General features: G+C 35.7%; 1 long non-coding RNA gene across 2 annotated transcripts in view; it reads right to left on the bottom strand.

Annotated features, from left to right (window-relative positions):
* Positions 1–3,980: 3,980 nt before the first annotated feature.
* LOC147584286 (uncharacterized) overlaps positions 3,981–19,653 on the bottom strand; it is a 457,950-nt gene continuing 442,277 nt past the window's right edge. The window contains exons 9-10 of one of the 2 annotated variants that reach the window (XR_015255295.1): positions 12,014–12,133; positions 3,981–4,162 (exon numbers count right to left, since the gene is read on the bottom strand). This is a non-coding gene — a long non-coding RNA (uncharacterized LOC147584286). The remainder of the gene's footprint in view (positions 4,163–12,013; positions 12,134–19,653) is intronic. The other variant, XR_015255297.1, reaches the window with a different exon arrangement.

The following is a 19,653-nucleotide window of genomic DNA, read 5'->3' as shown; positions in this document are numbered from 1 at the left end:
CCAGGCTGCCTTGCAGGGAGCAGAGAGTGGTCGTATCCCCACACGATGGGCTCCAAATAGGAAGAGGGAGAACTGTGCCTGCCACATTTTAGGAGGCTGCCTTCAAATTCAGGCTGCGTGTCTGGAGTCGCTGTGCCGAGCAGGATCTGTGAGCTGGCTCTGTGCTGGGTGAGAAGTGTAAAGCCTGGTGCCAGAATGCGAGTGCACATCAAAATCCTGGCACGGGTGCTCTTTAGAAACGGACAGAAGACCAACTAACATACGGCTCATTCTTCTCACGTCATAAATGGAAGGCATTAATCACTGGGAGGCCTCCCAGAAATGAAAGTTCATCTATTGGTTATGGGGTGTCAAAAGGCAAATGTGGAGTGTTTTAAATTTGCTTAGTTTTCCTGCAATATAAAATACAGGTTTCAAATGCTGGCTTTATCATCAAAACAGGCTCCTGGCCCTGCCAAAGCTAACATAAAGAACCCAGAACTCCACACAGGTTTCTCATTTATAGCATAATTTCCTCCAAAGACAGCTATTTTAAAATGTAGATTAACCCTTGATGTCTAAATTTTCCAAACTGAAACTTTGAAACAATGAAGTCCCATCTGCCAGCGCAGAAAAACCAAGTAGCAAAAGAGTTGACTACAGTTCTCTGCAGTGAGGGACTGAGCCCACTGTCTGGCCAGCTGACTCTCCACATACCATCAGGTGCCACGGCCCACCCTTGGGAGGTCCTCCCCTGGAGAGGTAACCGTTGTGCTCCCAAGCTGTGACTTGTACTCCTCTGATAAAAGAAAGGAATGCATAATCTGTTTCTCTTCTCTGAGAAGATACTAAAGTGAATGTGTATCATTACCACCTAGGTGAAACAATTCCACCAAAGCAGCAACTTCTTAAAAGTGATCATCATCCATTCATCAGACGAGTCTTAAGGATGTAAATATGAACACATGCAAAGCAATTACTTCACATTCTTCTCCAAAATGAAACTATGTATTTCTTGCCCCTATCTATTCTAATAACTTTGCTTAAGAAAGAAGTACAGTTTGGGGCGCCTGGGTGGCTCAGCCGGTTAAGTGTCCGACTTCAGCTCAGGTCACGATCTCGCGATCTCACAGTCCGTGAGTTCGAGCCCCGCATCGGGCTCTGGGCTGATGGCTCAGAGCCTGGAGCCTGCTTCCAATTCTGTGTCTCCCTCTCTCTCTGCCCCTCCCCCATTCATGCTCTGTCTCTCTCTGTCTCAAAAATAAATAAACGTTAAAAAAATTAAAAAAAAAAAAGAAAGAAGTACAGTTCAAAGGGCCACAAACTGGGGTGTATGGCTGATTCAGTTGGGAGAGCATGTGACTCTTGTCTGGGGTTGTGAGTTCAAGCTCCACAATGGGCATAGAGCCTCCAAAAAATGAATAAATAATAAAAAAAAAATACAAAATACAGCAGCGCCTGGGTGATTCAGTCGATTAAGTATCCAACTCTTGATTTTGGCTCAGGTCATGATCTCATGTTTCATGGGTTCGAGCCCCACATCAAGCTCCATCAAGCTCTGTGTTGGAGCCTTGAGCCTACTTCAGATTCTGTGCCTCCCTCTCTCTGTCCCTCCCCTGCTTGCGCTCTGTCTCAAAAATAAATAAACATTAAAAGATTTCTTGGGGCGCCTGGGTGGCGCAGTCGGTTAAGCGTCCGACTTCAGCCAGGTCACGATCTTGCGGTCTGTGAGTTCGAGCCCCGCGTCAGGCTCTGGGCTGATGGCTCAGAGCCTGGAGCCTGTTTCCAATTCTCTGTCTCCCTCTCTCTCTGCCCCTCCCCCGTTCATGCTCTGTCTCTCCCTGTCCCAAAAATAAATAAACATTGAGAAAAAAAAATTTAAAAGATTTCTTAATACAAAATACAAAATGAATAAAGAGCTGCAAACTGGTGACCTGTGTGTGTTCGTGTGTGTGTGTGTGTGTGTGCATGAACGGGTACACTTCCCTGCACAACGTCATTACAAATTAAATCTGAATGACTCCATGTGGGGTGTAAACTCTCAATTTTCCACAAACCTCACCAGTTCTTATCATCTTAAGCTCTGATTTACTCTGATTTACCAGCTCTAATAATAACAGATATTTGAGTATGGGTGTTGTACTTGGTTTTTTTAATTAGTCAAACATTTTATTTATTTAGTATGTTAATAAATTTTATTCTGTGAATCATACATGTTACATAAATGTAATTACAACATAAAATAATCTTACTAAATTAGTTGGTTTATTTCACCCTCATAATTTTAACAAATGGTATAATGATTTTTTTTATCATGATAAGTGTACTCTTAATCTCCATCGCTTTTTCACCCATCTCCCCACCTAACTCCCTTCTGATAACCATCTGTTTGTTCTCTGTAGTTAAAAGTCTGTTTCTTGAGGCACCTGAGTGACTCAGTTAAGTGTCTGACTTCAGCTCAGATCATGATCTCGCAGTTCATGAGTTTGAGCCCGGCATCGGGCTCGGTGCTGACAGCTCAGAGCCTGGAGCCTGCTTCGGATTCTGTGTCTCCCTCTCTCTGCCCCTCAACTCTCTTTCTCTTTTTCTCTCTCTCAAAAATAAACATTAGCATTTTTTTAAAAAAGAGTCTGTGTCTTGGTTTGTCTCTCTCTTAGCATGCATGTGTGTATTCTACTCTAAAGGAACTTAAATAGAAGACAGCCACACATAAACGTGTCCCAGAATTGTGTCTACCTTTGAGATCTTACTTAACTAAAGACAGAGTAAACACAACACTCCTAATGTAAAATTTCATGTAACTAGTCCTTACGTTCTTATTTGGACCATTCCCACAGCTTGAAATTTTGTCTATGAAATGGAATAACACTGTCTCAAAGTTTAGCACAACAGATATGAAGGATCTAAACCCAATGTCTGGCACATAATAGGCACTTTCGAAGCATCAGCAATGAGGGTGATGACACTTTGGCTGCAGAGTTAGTTTTAAGCAAAGTGGTGACAAAGACCTTAGGCTTTAGTGTCTGCAGACCTAGGCTCAAATCCCAGTTTCACCATTTATCAGTGTGTGGCTTCTTAGGGGCACACACTAGAATCAGGAGTGTGTGAGATGCCCCAAAGAAGAGGGGTAATTAGAAGAGATTTCACAGGTACAAGAAGAAATAGGAACACTGAGGAGGAACAGTCTCTAAGGTTTAAGATTTAAAGGAATGACATTATCAGAAATCCAGGTAATATAAAATGTTTAAAAAGAAATTTTGTTAAAACTGCCAGATTCTATTGCATAATAAATAAGAATATTGTCAACAGACCCGTGGAAGACAGGGGGCTTTAAACCTAGACTGTTTGTTGGTGTCACTCTCTGAATCTCTACCCTGATGGGTTATTGAAGTAACAATGGAGTAGTACAGGAACTTATGAATTCTAACCAAGGCTTGGGGCTCAGAGAGTTTGGTCTTAGGGTCCAAACACATAACTAAAGGACCTCACGCAGGAACCCCAAAGACTTCCCTTCCCTGAACCATGTCTGCAGAATCAGGTTTTCTCTGGAGAAATCATTTTCAACAGGCACAGATCATAATGAAAAGCTTCAAACTGATTAATAACTAACAGAGTAATTGCTAGAAAACATCTTCTCTCCCTCAGCACTGAGTACTTGCTGGATAAAAAAAATATTTTTAAAACAGAACATTTAAATGTGATCATTAATGAAATGTAAATATTAAATAAGATAAACATCTGTCACGGAATCGTCATTATTTATTCTCCATGCTACGAATTTATCCCTGCCCTTTATTTCTCTTCCAATTACTCATTTTACATTTTTTTTAAGTGACTGTCTATCATTGGATTAAATGTAAGCCTTTGGAGAATAGAAGCTGCTGCCACATACCTTTCTTTACACACGCCTCTGTGAATACAATTTTTTGACCTTATTTGGCTTTCCAATCCAGTGAGAAGTAACTTATTTTAAATAAAGGAGGAAGTCAACTTACCCTTAAACCCAGAGGTTAATCTCCATGTAAGCCATCTTTGGCATATTTAATTGGTATGGGAAATTTTGCTGGGACAACTTTTGTTGGGGCTTCATAGAATGCTCTTCAGAAAGCCCTCCTGGGTTTCATGAAATCTCTGTACTTCTTCCTCATAATAACATCTCTAGACAAGGGGTTGTGTTCATGTGCTGTGAATACAGGGTTTTCAGAGGTTAATATGGAAACACTGTATAAATTTCAGGGGAGGATTTCAGTTCCTAGAATAGGTCCACTTTTTGTACCCAATTAAATAGGTTCCAAATAGTAATTTCATCTAAGTGCTTACATGGCAAATGTTTACTGAGCACTTACCATGAGCAGTACAAGTAATATGTAGACACTAGATATTAACAACATAGGTCTTCAGGCAGAAGGAAATTAACATTTTTTTTAAGTTTATTTATTCATTTTGAGAAAGACAGAGAGAACAATCAGGGGAGGGGTAGAGAGGGAGAGAGAGAATCCCAGGCAGGCTCTGCACTGTCAGCATGAAGCTTGATGCGGGGCTCGAACTTAGGAAACATGAGATCATAACCTGAGCCCAAACCAAGAGTCAGAAGCTTTACAGACTGAGCCACTCAGGTGCCCTGGAAATTAACATTATCGAGGGTCAACTATACGCTTTACCATTGGATTAAGCAGGTTTATACCAGCACAATAACATAGACAATACAAGGCTAAATATACATTTCACCTAGACTCTGTAGCAAGCTGATACATGGGATGAGTTCAAGGATTGGAAGTCATTTGTGGCTGACCACAGAGGGCTTCATGGAGCAGCTGTTGTTTCTACTTGGAAATCCTAAGATTATTTAGTTGATGTAATGGGAACCTACCCAAGGAGATAGAGATGGTATGAGCAGTCACTAGAATCTGAAAATCTAAATATGTTAGGGAAGGTGGATAGACTAAGTTCCCTAGAAAAAAATAATCCACTGTTGGGGGAGGGGAGGTCATAGAGGTGAGGCTGGGAGCACACGGTGAGATCTTTAATACCAGGGTGAGGCTACTTATTAATTTAGGGGAGAGGTGGATGCTATACAGGTTTGATAACTACATGTTTTAGGAAGATCAGTCTGCCAGAGATGCCTATGAGACACGGCCTTAAGAAAAATTGAGGAACAGTGGGTCCTACTGGAAGACTAATACATAAAGGCACAAATGGTTAAAGGTTTCAGTAAGATACCACTTTTAAGTTTCAGTATCTGGGAGTATAGAGGCAAAATTAAAAGAATCAAAGCATCCGAAAAAAAAAAAAAAAAAAAAAAACAAACACGTTGAAAGGGCAGGGTGAATGCAGCTCTAGTAAGCTGAGCCGGAGATGACTTCAGTGTACACAGCGAGAGAAGTGGTGCTTAACCAGGGCATGTCCTACACACCCTTGAAATGAGGCAAGCTCCAGCCGATCATCTACAACATCGAGCGGTTTTACAAAATTCCACAACCACCACACACAGCAGCACTGATGGGTGATCTTCGGGCATGTTCCTTTGTCCAAGTTCAACTGTAAAAAGGAAATAAGTTGAACTTCAGTAATTCTTTTGATAAAATTATGAATATTGGCTACCGCCAGAGGAGAGCAGCAGTTAGTTTCATACTTTTCAGAAATGCATAAAAGAAATAAATAGAAAAACACAAGTCTCTCAGGTCTGCTTGATTTGTTATTGTTCAGGGAGAAAAAAAGCTGTAATTATTTCATCTAGTTAAAAGAGAGGAAATAGTCTAGGGCTATACTGAATAAACCAAATTTAAATGAACTGTCCAAATAAAAGGAAACACAATATTGTAAGTTAAATTTTTTTTTACCTCCCAGCCAAATATATATATATTTTTTAATTTCCCTATCCTTGCAGTTTACAAATACCCAGTTGCCAAGCACAGAGGTGCCTTTCCCTCACTGGCTCTTCATCCTTCCCACACCCCATATCACCTTCATTCTGCCTCCTGCTTCCTCCTCCATGGGGAGCATAATCTGAACAGTGTTTAGGCTTATTGGTTGCAGTATAAATATTTAACATATCAGGTACAATTGTAGCCACATGTCTGTCACTAACTTCACGTGCAGTAAATGATTAAGTTACTGTTTGTTTAACCTCTGGATCTGGCTCATCATAAGGATTTCATAGTTTGAACACTTTTAGACAACAAAAACAGGGAATAAACCTAATGATATGCATAGAAATCACTTGAATGCATTTATTTGTACAGTTATCCATACAAATAGACAAATATGACAAATCCACAGAGATTAAACAAGAGTGAGCGAAAGATACTTTATTTGCAAGCACCTACCAACTGAAAAATTAGTTATGCCTATTTAGCTAAACAGACCTACAAAGTAAAGTCATTTTCTGAGCAACTAGAGTTTAAAAACTGCTATAACAACTTGAATATTTCAGTAGCCAATTTTGTGGTAGTAGGTATGAATTTTCTGCATAGTAATGACAGTTCTCCAACTTTACCTTGTTGTAGGTCTTCATTTTTACATGAAAACCGTGTGTAACACCCCAGACTGTCTGTTGCATTCTTTCCACTAAACATGCTCAAAAAGTAATTGATCAGATATCTTTAGCACTCCAAAGGAATGGAGAATGAAAAGTAACTTTACAAATATATTGATATTAGCAGGCTACAGGTGTTACAATTTTTTTCAGATGCCTTCCACCGAAATCTCTATCTGAAATTATCCACATTAGTTAATGATACCATCTTTTTTCTCTCACCCTATTTCATAAATATAAAATATAAATAATATCACAAATTCTCAGATATGTTTCATTACACCCATCTCTCCAGTTCTACTTTAATAAAGACTTTAATCAACTCATACATACAGTCTTCAACAGATCTTACTGCCATCAGACTCTTCCCCCTCTGATTTTTCTTAAACCTATTTGCCAAACTAGTCATCTCAAAAATCCGTTTTATCACACATTTCCAGAACTTAAAATAGTTTCCAGTACTGATTATAAGTAAATTCATAATCTCTGACAATCTTGTCCTATCTCTATAATTTTCTCCTCCTGTATCATTTTACTTTCCATGACCTGCCAGCATGTGTCTTCAACTCAAGTTTGATGAGTCTCATTCATATTTTCTGCCTCTTCCCAACCAGTAATTCCTCCCATGCTTAAGCCCCATCTCAAATACAATTTTCCCTGAAATGTTCACTGGCCTGACAAAATGCACAAAGTTTCCTCCCACTGTCCTTTACACTTATCCTACAATTTTGGATTCGGTCTTGTGTTATTTTGTGATTCTTAAATGGAATAGATTCTTTCATACACAAATTCTCTTGCCTTAATAAACAATAGCATTTATACAATACATTGTATAAATAACTGTTATACAATAGTTATATTGTATCTGGCACAACTCAAAACAGAAATGTGATTATGCAGTGGTCGTTCAAATTATGAATTCAATAGCTTTACATCATATGTTATTAAATTTGATAATGATTTTCCCAATTCCCATTTCCCAATTCCCTATATGAGTTGTTGGTACTGGTCATCTCACTTCCCTCCATTTGTTTTCTATGTGTTAGTTTTTAATTCTTTTTTTTTTAATGTCAGTATTACTTATTTATGCCATTCTTGTTTCCAGAAATTTCAAGGTGGCTTACAAGAACACATGTCAGTCCTTGTTGCACACATTAGAAGTAAACAAGAAAAAAATTAAAGGAATATAAAATGCTAATTAAATTCAAATATAAATAAATAAGTTATTACAAAGTACTTTAGTAAGCAGAGAAGCACCATGTTAAATTTTTCAACTGGTTGAGATCTACATGTGTCTCCACATGTAAAGCTTACTTTATAAGCTCCAATGTATGTGGTTCAGTAGTCAGTGTTCTGTTTTGTTTAGTTTTAATATTTTAATTTTTCTTGTTTTAATTTTAATGAAATCTATAATGCAAAGAGTTTAAAAGAGTCAAATAGTTCTACAAAGGTCATGATGAAAAGAGCAGACCTACCCACCCCTCCTTGTGGCAACAATTCTTATCTCTTTATCTCTTTAACCGATCCCATTGTTATTTATCACCATGTCTCTAATATGCTTTTATTGGTACTTTTTAGGTGATTATTTTGATATAACTCACTATATTTAAAAGTAACATGGTTTTTATGTTTGCTAATTTTTGAGTGAGTTTTAGGTATCATTTGTTTACTTATGTACTACATGAGGTGGGCATTTAGAGCTCTGTCCTCCTGCTCCCTTATCCCCTTCCCCAACTCAGAATCATTCCATCTATGTCCCATATTACCTTAGTTGTAACTTGGTGATTTTTCTGAAGTTTTCCCCAGGTTATCCTGTATTTCTTGTTTTATTCATTTGCTTGGTTCCTTTCAGCTCCAAACTCTTTATCAATTGCTAATTCTCCACTCTAGATATTCAGGTGCATCAGGTATTCTATCAATTTCATCCACTTAAACAGGAACTTTTCTTGGAGCCTCTGACCTTATCCTTTGTGAGCAGATTTCCCCATACAGGTACTGTACAGTTCTGACTCTGGGGCTTCCCTTCACTCCCCATCTGTATCAGTGGATCTGCTGCTTGCAAATCTCATTTCGTTACATTTCTTGTGCTTCTCCTTTGATTAATGGCACACACTTTCCTCTATCTTATTAGATACAGAAATACATTATGTGAGAAAGTGAATAGTTGAAAATATCCTTGATTTTCCCATCATGTATAGGTCGGCTAAATGTACACTTCTAATTGGAAATTACTTTTCTTCAGAATTTTGTTGAAGACAGATTTCTATTGCCTTTTATCTTTCAATGTTACTCTTGAAAAGTTCAGTTATTTTAATGATTTATAGTAGACCTGATTTTTTTTCTCTTCTCCCTGGATTTATATACTTTTTTTTTTGTTTGTCCCCACAGCCATAAAATTTTGTGATGGCATGCTTTGGTATAACTAACTTTGTTTTCTACCTTTCAATAGAAACTCAGGAAACGACTGCAATCTGGAAAAAAAAAAAATTCTTGGCTTATACCAAGAAAATAATTAATGTTTTACTTCTTTTTTAAAATTTTCTATGGAATTCTTATTTTTCAGATATTTGACCTATTGGACAGGTCCTCTAACTTTCTTATCTTTTCTCTCTTGTTTTTAGTCTTATTGACATTTTTTCTACTTTCTGAGATTTTCCTAAATTTATCTTCCCATGCTTTATTATTTTTTCTCTCAAATTTTCAATTTCAACTGCTCCTGTTTCTCTCTGTCCTTTTTTGTTAATACCTTGTTCTTGTTTCATGGTTAAAATATTACTTCTTTTTAAAACAGTTTTATTCTTCCTCATTTGTTTCCTCTCTCTCTTTTTCTGATGGTTTTGTTGTAATTCCTGTACTACATATGACAGACTAACATTGTAATCTTTGGTTGTCTGTCAATATTTTTTAGATAATTATAGTATACCGTTTCTGTTTCTCAGTTTCTAAATCCACTTCAAGAAAGGATGTACAAGGCTTCTGATATTTAAACTTCATTTTAAATATGGAGCAGAAAAGACAAAAATAACAATGTATATTACATAACTTTGCGATGATAAATTTGAGAGTCTAGTTGAAAAAAATTAAAGAGAAGTCAATAAAAGTAAGTCTTTTTAATAGTCAAAAGAAAACTTTCATTTGCTGCATTATTCTGGAAAACTTTTTACTCTAAAGGAGAAAAGACTTAAAGAGAAATCAGTTTTGGGGCGCCTGGGTGGCGCAGTCGGTTAAGCGTCCGACTTCAGCCAGGTCACGATCTCGCGGTCCGGGAGTTCGAGCCCCGCGTCAGGCTCTGGGCTGATGGCTCAGAGCCTGGAGCCTGTTTCCGATTCTGTGTCTCCCTCTCTCTCTGCCCCTTCCCCATTCATGCTCTGTCTCTCTCTGTCTCTCTCTGTCCCAAAAATAAATAAACGTTGAAAAAAAAAATTAAAAAAAAAAAAAAAGAAATCAGTTTCTAGTCACCAAATAGTTTGCCAGATAAAATAGAAATTTTTGGCCCATAGAGTGCATGCAGAGCAAATGAGATCTGTACTTCTCTCCAAACGTTTCTGTAGGATTTTAGATTAAAGTTAGAAAAATGCAAACTTCATTTACAACTGAGTAATTATAAGAGTCTGTTAATATCTAGAATCTGCATATTTTTAGGAGATAGGTAGACAGATAATAGGTAAATACATAGATAGGTAGATAAGTAAATACACAATTTTATTCCTAAAGGCAATTCACCACATCTCTAGCTATTAACCAACTAAGAAAGAAAAATAAGCAGATTAGTCATAGAAGCACTGTAGATAATTATTTTCAAATGACCTTCACATAAAGAGTGAGTTCTAGAATATAAAAAAGCTTAAACTCCTAAAAATTAATAATTATTTTAATAAAATAATTTAAGTAAAATTTATGCAAGTAAAATTACCAGATATTATATTTATAAGAAAATTGGAGAACAACTATTTTTTTTTTAATTTTTACTTGAGACTTAGATTTAAAAATCACCCTCAGGGCACCTGGGTGGCTCATTAAAAATAAAAATATGGAGCACCTGGGTGGCTCAGTCGGTTAAGTGACCAACTTTGGCTCAGGTCATGATCTCACGGTTCGTGGGTTCGAGCCCCGGGTCGGGCTCTGTGCTGAACTCTTGCTTGGAGCCTGAAGCCTGCTTCAGATTCTGTGTCTCCTTCTCTCTCTGCCCCTCTCCCACTGTCTCACTCTGTTTCTCAAAAATAAATAAATGTAAAATAAATAAGTAAATAAATAAATATTAAAAGGTAAAAATCATTTTCAAGCATATAAAGAACCATAACAACACAATTCAAAACTGAACAAACTGAGTTATCAAAAAAAAAAATCACTAAACAATACCAAAAAAGAAAAGAAACGAAAAGAAACGAAAAGGAAAAACCAAAACAGCAAACCATGCAAAAGAAACAAAAGTAGAATGGTATGTCTTATCCACTAACACAAAGTTGTTCTTGGATCTTGTTCCTTATTTGATTTCTCTTTGAGTTGTAGGCACGGTAAATATGAAAAGACTGACAAATACGTTTTACTAAATCCCAAATATTTTACAGGTTTGAGCTGAAGAATTTTTAAACACTAAAGTGATGTTTATAAGAGGAAATAAGTAATATGTCTTGGATTCATTCAGTTGAATGTGGATTTATCTCCAAATGTTCAAAAAAAACTGATGAAAATGAAAATAAGCTAAAGCCATTTAATGCCTCTGATTTGGATAAATAAAAAAGTTTTACTAAACACCTACACTTTGAATGTTATAACAAGACATAACATGTACATAATTCTGAGATATGCATTCTTATATCAATGCATATGTCAATATATAACACTATGTTTTAAAATATACAAACTTCCAGCTCTCTCCTCTTTAATTTTTCAAGCAATTTTAACTCAGAACTTGGTGACTCAGAAGAAAGGCATTGCTAAAACGGCAAAAGATCCCAGAAAAGTCCAAGCCTGTGATGAGGAGGTTTTCTCAGGTCTGAAAGGAGCAGCTTCAAACTCAGTCATCAGGCTGTGTCTTCAATGCCACAATCAATGTTGTTTTGTCTAAAAGAGTAGTAGGAATGCCACGAAAAGCATGGCCATGCTTCAGCAGATAAAGCTGAAGATAAGACACTTCTCTGAAATGAACTATTTCCAACAAAACATATTTGGCTCATTTGATTGAAGGCTGGACATTATCATGGAAAGGGAGTCACATTAGAAAGTGAGAGAACTGAATTCTGGTCATATCTTGGTCACTAATTCTGGGACTAAAACATTGACCCTGTCTGTGCCAGTTTTCTAATTGTAATGAATTATGGTATATAGTGAAAACATATAATTGAATTATAGAAGGAACTCCTATCAAATAAGAATAAATTTCAATAGCATACTTCATGGTCCAAAGTATCATTACCAGAGGTAGTCATAGTAAGAGACATGGCAATGAGAAAAACTAGATAAAGGGAGAGGAATAAAGAGGAGGTACAGGAGACCCACCTGACAGTCAACTGACCTCATGGAGTGTGGAAAGGATGGAGACCATTTCTCAGTCCAACCGTCTGTACCATCAGCCATCTGACACTAGTAAGCACAATGTAATGGTTTTCTTCTCCAAGACTATAAAGGTGAAACTATCACTTAATCAACCTTCTTCAATTTGGATATCTACTTAGACATAATTTATTTATTAAAAGATCTCTTTCTCAAGCTGTTTGGAATAATGTTCCTCAAGGAGAAACATTTAGTTGAAACATTTCAAGACAAATCATGAAGGAAAGAAATGTTCTTACTTTGATTTTTCAAGTCTCTTTGCAGACACTGTTAATCTTCAACTTTACACAAAATTCAAAGTCATGACTTTTTATCATTTAAATCAAGGGTGCCCACTGTATTTTAATTGATCAGGAAGAAGACTAGAAGCTGTTAAAAATGAACCTTTGAAAGAGACATAAATAGCTTTACCAAAGGATATTCAATAAGCTCTTTCACAGATTGTTCACAATACCACACTAAACAAGAAGGTATTGTCATTGCAATATCTGCATGAGAATGCGTGGAATAATTCCACCAGATTTTACACCAGAATTCTAACAATTCTAGTCATGAGAGGTATTGTAAGTCATGGTTTCTGTACATGATACAATTTTATTTTTTGTTGCCTCTTTGTTTTGCAATGGAATTGGCTATGTGCCTGGTGCCTTTTATAAGAATACATTTCGAAGTAATATTTAAATAATTTAGCTTTATTATATGGTATTTACAGGAACAATAACAGATATTCATTTAAAACACCATTTAATGCCGTATGCAGTCTCTAGTTCCTTCCCCTTTCCTTTAACGGTCAATGGAAAAATCACTGTAAAATTTGAGGCATTAATAAATTTACTAGATGCTTCTTTTCTCTTTCTCTAAGGTTAACTAACTTGTTTTTGAATTCAGCATTTGTTAGGTTCTTCAATTCCAAGATTAATTTTTTTGTTGCTCTAATGTAATGTTGCATATTCATTTGCAAAACAAAGACACATGGGCAAAAACTTCTGCAATATTGTCTGTCTAGGGACAGCTCTGAGGATTACAATATGCTCAGCTCTCATTTTTTTGAAACAACTTCGGGATGCAATCTTTAGTTGAATTTCAAAATGGATTCTAATTTTTACATGGATCCTTCTGGCAAGGAAATTCTGGGTACCTTAAGGAACTGAAATAAAAAATATAAGACATAGATTCTTGAAATCCCCCCTCCATCTAGATGAAAATGAGCATAGGAAAACATACTGTGATAATCCAAAACATTCATTATGAAAATCATGTAAGATTTGAAACTCTCTCTGCAAGCTGCATTTGATTACAAACTTCTCTTGGGACTATGCCTAGGTATTCTTGGGCTTGTGACCAGACTACATTGCTTAGCCTACCAACCATCACTGAACATACTTTAATATCACTTAACTCCACAAGACCTACACTGTGGAAAAGTCCACATTTGACACACTTTCTACACAGCCCTGATTTTTTCCCCAAAGTTTCATATTAAACTTAGTAGCAATGGTAAAATGCTCACCACCCATATCTTCTGTAACATTGCTGTTCTTTTTAGATTTCTGAAACCAAACTTATTTTTCCATTGGTACTCCATTAATATTCAATCTCTTCTTGCTCTGTACCTATAGTTATCTGATGGCAACGCTAGCTTTTTTCACACTGCAAAAGGAAACACCCTGCATCTCATCCGGTAAGGACAGTAAAGGAGTGGCCTGGGATGAAAGGGAGGCTGCTGAAGGAAAGATGCAGGCAAATGGAGGAAGGAGCAGGGTCATATAGAATATAGTTATTTGAATTACACTATATTGAGTCTTATGACTATGTATATTCATCAGTAATATATATTCAAAAAAATATCTATATCAAAGTACTTTTTCTTGGTCTGGAGCATGCAACTAGTCCTAAAGGAAAGTTGTAAAGAGGCCTTTCTATGGCAAGGATCAAGGAAGGAGAAATTTTAGATTAATATTCCTATAAAACAATACTTGCATATAACTTAATGCCTTTGTTTCAAACTTTAGTTCCTCTTTAATTCTTAGGGAGTGATGATAAATTCTTAACTTTAACATGTGAAATCTTCCCTAGTTTGACTCTAAACTACCTTTCCAGTTAACTCTACCTGTCATGACAGCTAGACAATTCTACAACTTTGTTTTAATATCTCTTGTCTCTTCATCCTCCTTCTAAAAATCCTTCCCTGGCTTCTTTACTTAAGCAAACCCCACTAATATTTTAAGATATAGTTAAATTTCTTCTTTGATGCTTTTCTGACTTCCTCAACTGTATTTATGAACTTTCTTCAGTGACCTCACCTTCTTCTGACATTATACTTCTTCTTTATACTACTTATTTATTCATTCAATAGATGCTTATTCAGTTCCTACTGATATAAAGGTACAAACTGGTACAAAAGGCAAAGGTATAGACCTCCAAGATTATAAGCTAGAAGCATAAGACAAAGTCATACACAACTATAATTCAGAACATAAATGGCATAGGTAAACTGTATACAGGGTGCTATGGAATGTCAGAGAAGGAAAACTACATTTAGATGGAGGCCATACATATAATTTTAGCAGACATACTTAAAGTATTTCCTGAGTTCATTGTTCCTTGATGTACTTTTAATGTAGCGCACTATGGAATTGTATTTTCACCTTGCTTGCACTCCATCTCTGGTTTATAAGTTATTTTCAGATATGGAGACTTTTTCAGTTAGTTTACTTCTGGCTATAAGTAATAAGAAATCCTTATTCAATCAGCTTGAACAATAAAAAGTTTATTTAATACTTTAGGAAACCCAGACATAGCATCTTTTCAGCATTAGTTAAGAGATCATTAAGATCAGGTACAAGGCAATAATATCCTTTCTCACTATTCCTTTTCAACATTCTACTGGGAGTTCTAGCTAAGGCAATAACACAAAAAAGGAAATGAAAGGATTGAGACGGAAGACATAGAACTCTTTGTTTGTAGGAGAAATGATCATCTATGTAGAAAGTCTAAGAGAATCAATAAGAAAACTCCTGAAGTAATAAGAGATTGTGACAAAATTGCAGGAAAAAAGGTTAATATGAAAAAGTCAATCATTTGTCTATAAACTAGCAATGAAGAAGTGAAAATTGAAGGCAAAAAGAAAAAAAAAAACAGTATCATTTGCATTAGCACCTAAACAATGAAACACTTGGTTATAAATCTTACAGAACATGCACAAGATCTATAGAAGGAAAACTACAAAACTGTGATGAAGGCAATCAAAGAAAAACTAAATAAATGGAGAGATACTCCATGTTCATGGATGGGAGGACTAAACATTGTCAAAATGCTAGTCCTTACCAATTAGATCTATAGATTCAATGCATTCCCAATCAAAATACCAACAAGTTATTTTGTGGGTATCAAGAAACTAATTCTAAAGTTTATAAGGAGAGGCAAAAGACCCAGAATAGCCAATACATTCTTGAAGGAAAAGAAAAAAATTGGGAGACCAGACACTGTCTGACTTCAGGACTTACTATAAAACTACAGTAATCAAGACAGTGTGGTATCAGTGAGAGAACAGACAAATAGATCAGTATACCAAAAACAGACCTACATAAATATAGTCAACTGACCTTTAACAAAGGAGTAAAAGGCAATACAATAGAAAAAAACAGATAATGCTTTCAACATATAATGCTAAGTAGACATCCTCTTGCAAATAAAAAAAAAAAAAATGAATCTGGACACAGACCTTATACCTTTCACAAAATTAACTCAAAATGGATCACAAACCTAAATCTATCAATACAAAACTATCAAACTCCTAGAAAATAACATGGAAAATTCAGATGATCTTGGGTTTGATGATGACTTTTTTAGAATAAACATCAAAGGCACAATGCATGAAAGAAAGAATTGATAATGTGGACCATATTAAAATTTAAAACTTCTGCTCTGAGGAAGATAGCGTCAAGAGAATAAGAAGAGGACCCATAGACTATGATAAAATGTTAGAAAAAGATACATCTCATAAAAGACTATTATCCAAAATATGCAAAGAACTCCTAAAACTCAACAATAAGAAAACTAACAACGTGATTTAAAAAACTGCCCAAAGACCTTAGAAGTCACCTCACCAAAGAATAAAAATAACCAGAGAACACATACAAACAGCCAACAGATACATAAAAAGATTCTCAACATCACTAATCATCACAGAAATGCAAACTAAAACTACAATGCAATGTCACCTCACAGCTGTTAGAATGGCTATTGTTAAAAAGACAAGAAAAAACAAATGGTGAGGTTGTAGAGAAAAGGGGAACCCTTGTGCACTGTTGATGGGAATGTAAATTGGAACAGCTATTATGCAAAACAGTATGGAGTTTCCTCCAAAAATTAAAAATAAAACTATCATATAATCCAGCAATTTCACTTCAGTATTTATCCAAAGAAAACAAAAACACTAACTTGAAAAGATATATGCACCCCCATATTCATTGCAGCATTATTTACAGTAGCCAAGCTATGGAAAAACCTTAAGTGTCCATTAATGGATGAACAGATAAAGAATATATATATATATATATATATATATATATATATGCGTATATATATATGTATATATATATATACATATATACATACGCATATATATATGCATATATATATGTATATATATATGTATATATATGTGTGTATATATATATATATATATATTACACACACACACAATGAGAGAGAGAGAAAGAGACAGAGACAGAGAGACAGAGACAGAGATAGAGAGAGAAAGATGGACCTTGTGGGCATTAAGCTAAGTGGAATAAGTCAAGATACAAAAAGACAAATACAATAGGATTTCACTTACATGTGGTATCTGAAAAATAAAACAAAGAACAAACAAAAAAGCACAAACAGACCCATAAATACAGAGAGCAAACTGATGGTTGCCAGAGAGAAGGAGGGGTGAAGTGATGGAAAAATGGGTGAAAGGGAGCAAGAGGTATAGGTTGCCAATTATGGAATGAATAAGTCATAGGGATGAAAGATACAGCATAGGGAATATAGTCAATGATATTGTAATAGCATAGTATGGTGACAGATGGTAACTATACTTGTGGTGAACATAGCATAATATATAGAGTTGTTGAATCCACTATGTTATATGCCTGAAACTAATGTAATATTGTGTGTCAACTGTACTTCAATAAAAAAAGATATATGAATTACAGCTATGAATATGAAAAGATGCTCTACATCATATGTCATCAGGAAAATGCAAGTTAAAAAAATACAAAATACCACTACACACCTACTTGAATGTCCAAAATCCAAAGCACTGACAACACCGAAAGCTGGTGAGGTTGTGAGCATTAGGAACTCTCATTCATTGCTGGGGAGCAGGGGAGGGATGCAACTTAGTACAGCCACTTTGGAAGACAGCTTGGTGGTTTCTTAAAAAAAAAAAAACTAAACCTAACCTTAACATAGGATCCACCAGTCATGCTCCTTAGTATTTACCCAAAGAGGCTGAAACATGTTTGCACAAAAACGTGTACAAGGATATTTACAGCTACTTTATTCATAATTGCCAAAACTTGGAAGCAACCAAGATGTCCTAAATTAGACGAATGGATAAATAAACTATTATACCTTTAGATAATTGAATATTATTCAGCGCTAAAAAGAAATGAACTATCAAGCCAGGAATAGACATGGGGGAACCTTCCATGAATACTACTAAGTGAAAGAAGCCATTCTAAAGAATTTTTATCTGCTTGATTTCAACCATATGACCTAGAAAAGGCAAAACTATGGAGACAATAAAAAGCTCAGTGGTTGTTAGAGGGTAAGGGCCAGGAAAGGATAAATAGGGCACAAAGTATTCTTAGGAGAGTGAAAATATTCTCTATGATACTACAATAATAAATACACATTATTATACATTTCTGCAAACACATAAAATGTAACACACCAAGATGAAGCTCAATGTAAACTGTGGCTTTAGGATTATTATGATGTACCAATGTACATTCATCAATTATGACAAATGAACCACCTTGGTAGGGAGTTGTTGACAATGGAAGAGGCTATGTTCGTGTGCACCGACAGATGTGTAGGAAATCTCTGTACCTTCCCCTCAATTGTGAACCCAGAACTGCTCTAAAAAAATAAAGTCATTTTAAAAAGGCATTCACAAATTTTTTTAAGTTAGGAATTTGAATTTTGCAAGAGTTCTATGAAATGGATTATATATTTTAACATTCTTAAAACTCTTCAATGAATTTCCACTACATTTAGAATATACTCAAATTCATTAATGCAGCCTATAATGAAATGCTGGTCATTTCTAACGTCTCCTATCTTGTTTCATACCACTATAGCTCTTGGCTCTGCCCTCAAGCCACACTAGCCACTTTCTTTTCTCGATCCATACTAACTCACACTCCATAGTGAGTCTTTGCAGTTGATTCTCTTTTGCTTTGGAAGTCTGAAGCCTATTTTGCATACCCAGCTTCTAGGAAAATTTGTGTTCACATCGTTTCCACAGAGAGGTCTCTCCCGACTACCTAATCTAAAGCAGAGTCCCTCAATCTTTATATACCATATCATTCTATTATCTTCACCACGCTACCAACTTCAAAATTTATCTTGTTATTTTTTCTATGCACTCTTTTATCTTTGTCAATGTCATTCCTCTCTAGCACAAGCCTTACGAAAGCAAGGATCTAGCTTATTTACTGCCGAATTTCCAGCACCTAAAGCAGCACCTAGCACAAACTAGACACTCAACAAGTATTTGTTGAATATATGAATATCTACATTCCTGTTTTCTCTAAAAATATGTTTAGATGAGGATGGCAAATGTGAAGCAGAAACTGTTGTGTAGAGACAAAGATATGAAATTTCTTCTAACATTAATTTTATAACACTTTTCATAATCAACACTGTATTTCCAAAATCTTTCCCTACTACCCATCTCTGTCAAAATAACAAGCAGCATTTTCAAGTGAGCATGTATTTTAAAGTAAGTCAAGAAAACAGCTTTGGTTTCAATAGCATTTTTGCCCTTGTCATTTGGGGAAAAGATTCTCATCTACAAAATAGAATACAGAAAATCCTTGTGAACTTACATGTGCTGCCTTTTCCATTCCACTGCACTTCTACCCAACCATGGAGCATTAAATGCAAGAAAGTCATGGAGGACCCACAGGATGTATAGGTAACTAGTTAATGCACATTACCTCCATAATCTCCCACTATCCTGTATTCCACTTTATCGCAATTCATCAGACCATGAATGATTCTATTCATTCACAAATATTGTCTAAATTGACCAGTCTTAGTCCCCCAGAAAGCATAAGATGAAACAAATACTCATGTATTACTATTTTATTAAAGATGCAAACTCAGAAAAGCATAAGTGAGAGGGAGGAAGATGAGGCTAGGAAGAATAGACAAACTAAGAATTGAGTATTTTACAGTATCAAGTACAACGGGTTGTTGAATATTAGAAGACCCTACATGTTCACTATCAACATGGAAAGTGTCTCTCGGTCAAGGAAAGGGGGAGATTTTTATCTACTAGATCCACTGTCCATTGGTCAAAGGTT

This window comes from Puma concolor, chromosome A1 (assembly GCF_028749965.1).
Source record: "Puma concolor isolate L17-30 chromosome A1, mPumCon1.1.hap2, whole genome shotgun sequence".
NCBI classification, from domain to species: domain Eukaryota; kingdom Metazoa; phylum Chordata; class Mammalia; order Carnivora; family Felidae; genus Puma; species Puma concolor.
The sequence above is the reverse complement of the archived record's forward strand: the minus strand, read 5'-3'. Positions and strand labels throughout refer to the sequence as shown.